Source organism: Salvelinus fontinalis, chromosome 32 (genome assembly GCF_029448725.1).
Source record: "Salvelinus fontinalis isolate EN_2023a chromosome 32, ASM2944872v1, whole genome shotgun sequence".
NCBI lineage: Eukaryota > Metazoa > Chordata > Actinopteri > Salmoniformes > Salmonidae > Salvelinus > Salvelinus fontinalis.
The window spans coordinates 40,153,330-40,162,990 of NC_074696.1; the positions used below are offsets into that span (position 1 = coordinate 40,153,330).

General features: G+C 40.1%; 1 long non-coding RNA gene across 1 annotated transcript; it reads right to left on the bottom strand.

The window, feature by feature from the left end:
* Positions 1–2,041: 2,041 nt before the first annotated feature.
* LOC129830565 (uncharacterized) lies at positions 2,042–6,614 on the bottom strand. Its single transcript, XR_008755552.1, has 4 exons — positions 6,445–6,614; positions 5,836–5,939; positions 3,206–3,233; positions 2,042–2,695 (listed from the first exon to the last, which is right to left on the bottom strand). It is a non-coding gene; the product is annotated as an uncharacterized LOC129830565 (long non-coding RNA).
* Positions 6,615–9,661: the final 3,047 nt, after the last annotated feature.

A 9,661-nucleotide genomic window follows, 5' to 3' on the forward strand; every position in this document is an offset into this window, starting at 1 on the left:
TATTTTACTGCTGCTCTTTAATTATTTGTTACTTTTATGGAAAACTATTTTTGGGGGTATTTTTCTTAAAATTGCATTGTTGGTTAAAGGCTTGTGACAAATAAAATGTGGTTTGATTTGATTAATTGAATTCAATATGATTTCTATAATTACATTATACCAGAATGTAGTTTGAAATGCTGGTAAAAGACCACGCTGCTGTTCTCCACAAATACATTCTTAGAAATGATATCGATTTACAGGAATTGGCTCCATCTGTTGAGGACTGACTGAGTACTGGCACACCTGCTGAAGTTGAAACAATCTGTTGATGGACCTCCCTGACATTAAACCACACTTTCAGTCAACAGCATAGTTACAGTAAGCTGGGCCACTACTCCCATTCTTTCTCAGGTGGTCTCTCCTCTCCTTTCAGGGTGTTTACATGAGTGATCTCTCTCTCTCTCTCTCTCTCTCTCTCTCTCTCCAGAGTGTTTTTGTTTCCTCTCGTGATCTTTGCTTTCAAAGTCTGCGCTCATCAAGGGAGAACCCCACTGCACACCTCTGACCAGAACAAAAACACCTCGAACCGGATTAAGAGCCATAGGTTTGTCACGTTGTCGAGCAGAGATGATGTTAGCTAGACGGTAAGTCAGTTAGCATGCCTGTTAACTAGCCAGTTACATACAATATATGACCATTTAGCCAGTCAGTAAGCTTCAGAATTAGTCAGTAAATGTATATTCTTGCCAGTATAAGCCGTAGAGAATAAAGGCTTTTTAATTTTTTCACTACATTAGAGTTCTTTGATAACTTCTTGAAATTCTTTGCACAAAGGCTTTTCCACATTGTTCAGCAATGCATAAACTTCTGTTTCTTATTTTTAGCCTGCCTGTTCAGCAGTCATCAAGTAAACCAGTCGGTCAGTCTGTTTTCAGAATACCAGTAACAAATTAGCTCACTAGCTGATAAAAACACATCCTGGTGAAGAAAGGGATGGAGCAGTTATTGTGGAGAGGGGGAAGTTATGAGGGCCAACTTCCTGTTTACTCTTGAATTTCTTCTAAACCTACCATTGTTCCGGTCTGTAGCTGGAAAGGGGTGGGATCACAAAATCACAATTTAATGGAATGCTGTCACGCCCTGACCTTAGTTCCTTTTTTATGTCTCTATTTTGGTTTGGTCAGGGCGTGAGTTGGGGTAGGCATTCTATGTTTTTGTTCTATGTTTTCTGTTTCTATGTGTTTGGCCTGGTATGGTTCCCAATCAGAGGCAACTGTCTATCGTTGTCTCTGATTGAGAACTATACTTAGGTAGCCTTTTCCCACCTATGGTTTGTGGGTAGTTGTTTTCTGTTTTGTGTTGTCACACCTTTCAGGACTGTTTCGATTTTCGTTTCTTTCATTCACTTTGTTATTTTGTATTTTCGTGTTCAGTTAACCTTTTAATTTATTTTGGTCCGATATTTCCTGTTCCTCAGATGAAGAAGATCGTTACAAATGCCATCCGGACCTTCTTCATTGAACACATTAAAGTGGCACCAGTCTCCTTTTAATAAATTTTAAAAAAAAGTTTAACTTAAATCCAATGACAAGGAAAACATCTTAGTTGAATTCACGTTAGTTGACAACTCAACCAAATGTAAATCAAAACTAGACGTTGAACTGGCATCTGTGCCCAGTGGGCAAGGTGTCGTCTGTATCATGTACGGTTCACGGATCACTGGGTCTTACCCCCTGCATGTTTCGGTCTAAAAAGGGGCCTAGAATGGCCACTTTCATCATAATTTTCATAAAAATGGTTTATGTTACAAATATAAAAAGCATATCAAACATGCTTTATACCAATGAGGTTTCTATGTGAGAATTGCCAGAACAATCTTAGACACAAAATATTTTTGAGCCATGCTGGCATGGAATTGCCCAAGACTATTAGATGTAAGGCGAAGCGGCCATGGTTCATCAGAAACCTGTCAGTCTGAGTTAGATTTCACAAAATATTCATAGCCAGTCTTGCAAAACCAAACATTTACTCTGACATGCCATGGACGGTGAACATGCAACAGGTGTTTTCTTACATCATTATTTTTGATTGATGGGTGTCTTTGTGGTGACTGTATTGGAGGGGCATTTAACAGGTCATTAAACCAGATTAACACACTTGACACCCTTGATAAAGACGAGCATTAATGACTGTATCAAATAAGTAATTAAAATACTGAGCAAAACATTTGGAAATTAATCTATCTTACACTAATACAATTGCTCAGAGAAAGAGATTTAGTTTAACAAGTAATACATTTTCCCCCCCAATATTTAAAATTCAAACTTTAGTAGGAGTGCTGATATTTATTGGGCACAAAATAATCGGAAACAACCAAACTGAACTGCAAATGCATCCAATAAGTTTCTAGAGTCACAAGCTTGAAGTAGTCATCACAGACAGTGCATTGCACACCAGTGCTTCACACACCATAAAACCAATCACTCAGAACTCTTTGTGCCTATTTGCATGGAACTGTGAAAGTGAAAACACAACTGGTCCTCCACTTTCCTCAGAAGTTCTTTGGAAGTGTGTGTGCGTGCGTGCGCGTGACGGTTTGAACCCTTAACATGATAGAGATGGTCTCCTGTAGTTGCCAGGGTGTGGCATCAACGACATCACTCCACACCTCCATCCTCTGGCCACACATCCTTGTCTGGTCAAAGATGAACATCTGGAAAAGACAGCACCATTTCATAAGAGGGGTTCAAAGTAAAGGGCACAATAATAAAATCAACCATAGGCCTCTATATCTTAGCCGTGTGTGTGTGTGTGTGTGTGTGTGTGTGTGTGTGTGTGTGTGTGTGTGTGTGTGTGTGTGTGTGTGTGTGTGTGTGTGTGTGTGTGTGTGTGTGTGTGTGTGTGTGTGTGTGTGTGTGTGTGTGTGCTGTATGCCAACAGACACCCTTTTAAGAAAAAGGGCAATCCATAGCTCCTTACATACTTCTTACTGTTGACTGATTTGTAGAATAGTAGTCATTAGGGTGACACCACAGCCCTACTATATATTGTAATTGAGGTAACAACTAGCTTCTTATCAGGAGGGCTTTAGTTTCCATATGATGTCATCACATTTCACTGATGAGCCTGTCCTGTTTGCCTTGGCCTCTGAGTGCAAACACGGATAATACACTGCAGTAGAAGCAAAAGAGAAAAACATTCTGTGAAGGTGTGGTGTTTTTACCTGGAACAAGGAAAGATCCAGGGCTTTGCTGGAAGAGAAAAGAAAAGTACATTCTTGCACTTTTCGTGGTTTGTTATCTTCAAAAGTACAACATGAAGGTAAACTGGGAGCTTTCTTTACTTTCTCCTTTTACATAACTGCTAGATTCTTATCACAAAGAACTGGTTGTTCCAAGATGTCACATGACTGGCCCCACGAGCTCTCAGTCCAATGAGATTACTTTTTACTTTAATTGCTTTTATTTAACAACGGATTCAAGATCTGTTTCCCCTACTTCTACCTAAGCCTAACTGACAATAAATATAATTTGGTACAGGCATAATGTCCCTTCACAAACACCAATTGATGGTAGTGTATACAGTACATATGGGTTAGGCTACCTGCACAGAAACATAAGCTTACATTATAATACAAAATCTGTCCTTCAATTGAAAATATGTATTAAGACTATGGCCTAGGGTTGTCTAGCAGTCTAAACTGCTGCCTCTTGATCACATACTGACGATTGTTTGTAAAAACTCTATCAAGGTTCCTGGGCGCCGAAGACGTGGATGTCGATTAAAGCAGCCCCCTTGCACCTCTCTGATTCAGAGGGGTTGGTTTAAATACGGAAGACACACTTCAGTTGAAGGCATTCAGTTGTAAAACTGACTAGGTATCCCCCTGTCCAATAAGGCATAGAAAATGCAAAAACTAACTTTTAAAAAAGTATAATATGGACCTTTGATAAAAAATAAAAAACACAGATAAGTTTTATCTTGGTGTCCAACCCTGGACCATTCATCACTGTCCTGGGCTGTTTGTCTTTCCATTACACACCGTCTTTGACAACATAGGTAGGGCAGGGTGCAGAGCAGACAGTGATAAACTGGATGAGTGATGAAGGCTCTCAGATACAGTAATCTATATGGGTTTAAAGGTACAGACAGAGGGTGCTTATTCATTTATATGCTGCTTGTGACGTACACCCTACCCCCGCATCATTCTGCGGATGTCATAGAGCTGCATCCATATTCAACTGATCTGGTGTGTATCTCGTGTTCTGTTCACTATCATATGTTATTCTGGGGGAAATTGGGTTATTCTAAGTTAGTTAGCAAAAATATGACTTTCTACCTGCAACTGAACTCAACAATTGCTTTTGGTGACTTTCAAAGGCAAGATAAAGTGATATGATACTCTTCTATTATAAATAGAAAAATCCTATTGTAAATTTGTTCCATAAATACTATCAAACAATAAGGAAATGCAGTGACATTGATTTTCTCTCATTATATGTATCAAAGTTCAGTCAGAACCCCTCTTGTGCCACAGTAGATGAAAATCACAATTTGCTGTATTTTAACGCCCTCTTGTGTCAATTTTGTAGGCCTAGTCAGTCTATTGCTGCATTCAAGACAACTTGGAATTTGGGAACTGGGAACCCGAAATTCTCCGGCCTCCGACTTCAGTCCAATCGAGACAACTGGGAACTCTGAAAGAAACGAGCTTCGACTGGGGGAAAACGTTTTTTGAACGGTCATCCAACTTGGAATTCCAAGTCAGAAACTCTGGCCTCCTCCTAGAGCTCCGACTTTCCGACTTTCCGAACTGAAGATAACTGACTTTGCCGTGGGCTTTGAACAGGGCACCTGGCTAACGCCCAAGAATCTGCCAGGTTCCAAAACGAATGCAATCAACTTTCACCTGGTGCAAAACACACCTACCCGGGCACTCGGGCCAGATTAAATCGAATCTCCTTATTGACACAACAAGGGAATTTGACAGAGCCTATTTCCGTCAATTTATTTGTGGTTACATTAACATACTGTAGCTAAGTCTAAAGCCTACAACAGATGGCATGGGATATAATGCACAACCATATTTTTTAGGTCTTGTTATGTAGTAGCAGAGGAAAAGTCGCATCGGCTAATTTGAGTGAAGTTTTAGGCCTACTTTTAGGTCTATCTTTGCACATTGAAAACAAACATCCACAACTCGCAGTTCTCCCTCTATATATACACTGAACAAAAATATAAACGCAACATGCAACAATGTCAATGATTTTACTGAGTTACAGTTCAAAAAAGGCAATCAGTCAATTGAAATCAATTCATTAGGCTCTCTGATCTATGGATTTCACATGACTGGGCACAGGCGCAGCCATGGCTGGGCCTGGGAGGGCATAGGCCCACCCAATAGAAATGAATGGAAATAATGTATTGTGTCATTTTGGACTCACTTTTATTGTAAATAAGAATATAATATGTTTCTAAACACTTCTACATGAATGTGGATATTTCCCTGATTATGGGTAATCCTGAATTAATCGTGAGTAATGATGAGTGAAAAAGTTACAGAGGGTCAAAAATCATAACCTCAAGACATGCTAACCTCCCCTGTTATTGCTAATGGTGAGAGGTTAGCATCTCTTGGGTGCATGATCTTTGACCCTCTGTAACGTTCTCACTCATCATTATTCATGATTATTCGTAATCATGGTGGCATCAACATGAATGCGTTTAAAAACATATTCTATTCTTATTTAAAATGACACAATACATTATTTACCATTCATTTATATTGGGCACAAAATCATCTGAAACACCCAAAATGAACTGTGTGTGTGTGTGGCGGTTTGAACACTTAACCTGATAGAGATGGTCTCCTGTAGTTGCCAGGGTGTGGCATCAACGACATCACTCCACACCTCCATCCTCTGGCCACACATCCTTGTCTGATCAATGATGAACATCTGGAAAAGACAGCACCATTTCATAAGAGGTGTTCAAAGTAAAGGGCACAATAATAAAATCAAACATAGGCCTCTATATCTTAGCCCTGGTTGTGTGTGTGTGTGTGTGTGTGTGTGTGTGTGTGTGTGTGTGTGTGTGTGTGTGTGTGTGTGTGTGTGTGTGTGTGTGTGTGTGTGTGTGTGTGTGTGTGTGTGTGTGTGTGTGTGTGTGTGTGTGTGTGTGTGATGTATGCCAACTGACACGTTTTTAGGAAAAAGGGCAATCGATGGCTCCTTACATACTTCTGAATGTTGATTGATTTGTAGAATAATAGTCATTAGGGTGACACCACAGCCCTACTATATATTGTAATTGAGGTAACAACTACTGTAGCTTGTTATCAGGAGGGATTCATTTCACTGATGAGCCTGTCCTGTTTGCCTTGGCCTCTGAGAGCAAACACGGATAATACAATACAGTAGAAGCAAAAGAGAAAAACATTCTGTGAAGGTGTGATGTTTTTACCTGGAACAAGGAAAGATCCAGGGCTTCGCTGGAAGAGAAAAGAAAAGTACATTCTTGCACTTTTCATGGTTTGTTATCTTCAAAAGTACAACATGAAAGTAAACTGGGAGCTTTCTTTATGTGATACCTTTTACATAACTGCTAGATTCGTATCACAAAGAACTGGTTGTTCCAAGATGTCACATGACTGTGTGTGTGGGATTACTTGTCACATGACTCAGTCCAATGGGATTACTTTTTACTTTAATTGCTTTTATTTAACAACTGATTCAAGATCTGTTTCCCCTACTTCTACCTAAGCCTAACTGACAATAAATATAATTTGTTACAGGCATAATGTCCCTTCACAAACACCAATTGTTGGTAGTGTATACAGTACATATGGATTAGGCTACCTGCACAGAAAGATAAGCTTACATTATATTACGAAATCTGTCCTTCAATTGAAAATATGTTTTAAGACTATGGTCTAGGGTTGTCTCTTGATCACATACTGACGATTATTTGCGAAAACTCTATTCAATAAGGCATACAAAATGTCAAAACTATAAAATAAAAAAATTATAATATGGACCTTTGATTAAAAATGAAACACAAATATGTTTTGTGACGACCCTCCCACTCTGTCTGCCGAAATCTTTCTCTTTGCTCTTGTTTTCCTTAATAGGATGTCGGTGGGCGGAGCCGGGAGGGTCGTCAGTAAAATGGGACACACCTGGGCTCGGGTGTCCCGGGATAAATACACCTCTTCCCCATTTATTGAGGAGACTCACTCCATGCAGACACTGATAGATTTTGGTTGTGCCATTTTGTTTGTTTGTTTGTTTGTTTGTTTGTTTGTTTGTTTGTTTGCTTTGGCACCTTTCAACACTCCTCATTATCACATTTATGCACGCAAATACTCACTCACACTACTAATTACTGACTACACACCATTGTTAATTGTATTTAGTTTACTTCAGTTAATAAATATATTCTGTTATTCCTTATCTCCATGTTGTCTCCCTTTTTGTTCATCACTTCGAGCCGGTTTCGTGACAGTTTTATCTTGGTGTCCAACCCTGGTCCATTCGTCACTGTCCTGGGCTGTTTGTCTTTCCATTACACACCGTCTCTGACAACATAGGTAGGGCAGGGTGCAGAGCAGACAGTGATAAACTGGATCAGTGATAAAGGCTCTCAGATACAGTAACCTACAGTGGTTGCTCCACTAAAAGGTTTGTGATTATGCCGAGGGATTTAACAGGTAATCTGTGGTTAATACCCTGCGTCACCACTTCATTGCACCAGACCAGCGCAAGGGGGAGTTAGAGCACTGATTATGCTAAATAGAAACTGATAATTGGGAACGACTTTAGTATTACTTACTTAAACTGTTACACTAAGGTTTTTATTATTCTCTAGTACAGCCACTATTGAAGGCTATCAATTGCTTCTCAAAGATGCCCTCTGGTGGTCAAACTAGCACTAACTACCATTAATGGTACCAGTTCACACTTAAATAATGTGCTATAGAATTCAGCGGCACCATGCAAGCTGCGCCACAGTACCCTGCAACTGGGCAGAGGCGCAGCCATGGGTGGCCCTGGGAGGGCTTAGGCCCACCCACTAGGTCAGACAGAAATACTCCTCAGTTTCATCAGCTGTCCGGGTGGCTTGTCTCAGATGATCCCGCAGGAAGCCAGATGTGGACGTCCTCGGCTGACGTGGTTACATGTGGTCTGCGGTTGTGAGACCGGTTGGACTTATTGACAAATTCTCTAAAACGACATTGGAAGCAGCTTATGGTAGAGAAATTATCATTCAATTATCTGGCAACAGCTCTGGTGGACAATCCTGGAGTCAGCGTTCTAATTGCATGCTCCCTCAAAACTTGAGACATCTTTGGCATTGTGTGACAAAACTGCACATTTTAGTGGCCTTTTATTTTCCCCCAGCACAAGGTGCACCTGCGTGATGATCATGCTGTTTAATCAGCTTCTTGATATTCCCAAAATGTGAGAGAAATATGCTTTTTGTGCATATTGAAAATATCAGGGATCTTTTATTTCCGCTCATGAAACATTCGGACCAACACTACTCCAGACTGTGCTCTGTGATCCTGGGGCACGCAAAGCTCCCCTATTGATTAGGCTTATATTTAAGAAAATTATTCCACCTAAGCTACAACAAAAAAGTGCAATAAGGAATGTATTATTGTTACCAAGTGAGCATACAATTATTGTCTATAAGCTGTAAACTGCAGTGATGTAGGCTAATTTGAATAACTGCTCAAATGTCTACTTTTGTTTTCGGCTACATGCCGAAATAACTGCAAACTGCCTAGGCCTGATTATGCAACCATTTGGATCAGTTATGGGTCTATTCGACAGTTTATATGGTCCAGAAAGGTACATTATTAGCAGGCTACTCATATGGTGTATTTTGTCAGGATGTATCGGTGCTAAGAAATCATCGGAAAATATGGGCTTCCTCTGACACTGAGATGCACGGTCTCGCTCTTTTCCAACTCCCCGCCAGATCTTAAGTAAGTAGCCAATTTCACATTCAGCAAGCAAGAGCAGGTGTGCATCTCTCCTCCAATAGTCTATTATAAATCAAATAAGTCAAAATAATTGTCCAACAAGCTATTGTTGTCTGGCTTTTCCTAGGAATAGCCAAGGCAGTACATAATTGTGTTTATATCTCCTGCCTTGCTGACTCTGAGACGAAATAGGCTAGGATGTCGTGCTTCTATACAGCACAACAATACTGTAGCCTAGTCATACTGTCGCATATTTGACGTCTATTTAATTTCGAGGATGCTTCTTGGCTATTGAATGAGCAATGGATAAATCAATGGTAGCCTAATATTTGTTGTGCAGCGGGAATAAACCAGTCATGTCCGAAAAGGAGAGACATCCCAGCTAGCACATAAAGTTCAGAGAACCATGTTTCTTAAAGCTTGGTGAGAGCGTGGTTGTCCTATGCTTATTTGGCGTACAACCTCCGCACAACGTTCTGGGAAGGGTGCAGGATAGTTGCTTGGCTTTGGAACATTCTCAGCACGTTTAAGGAACTTGTCAAAAAAACATTATTTTCTTGGTATTTCATTATTTCCTAAAAGTTCAAACATGGTTACGTTTCATTTAGGTAATGTTCTAGGAATGTTCTCCAACTGGTTTGACGTTGGGAATATTCTCACATTGTTCTGAGAACATACTTCTTTTTTTTACAT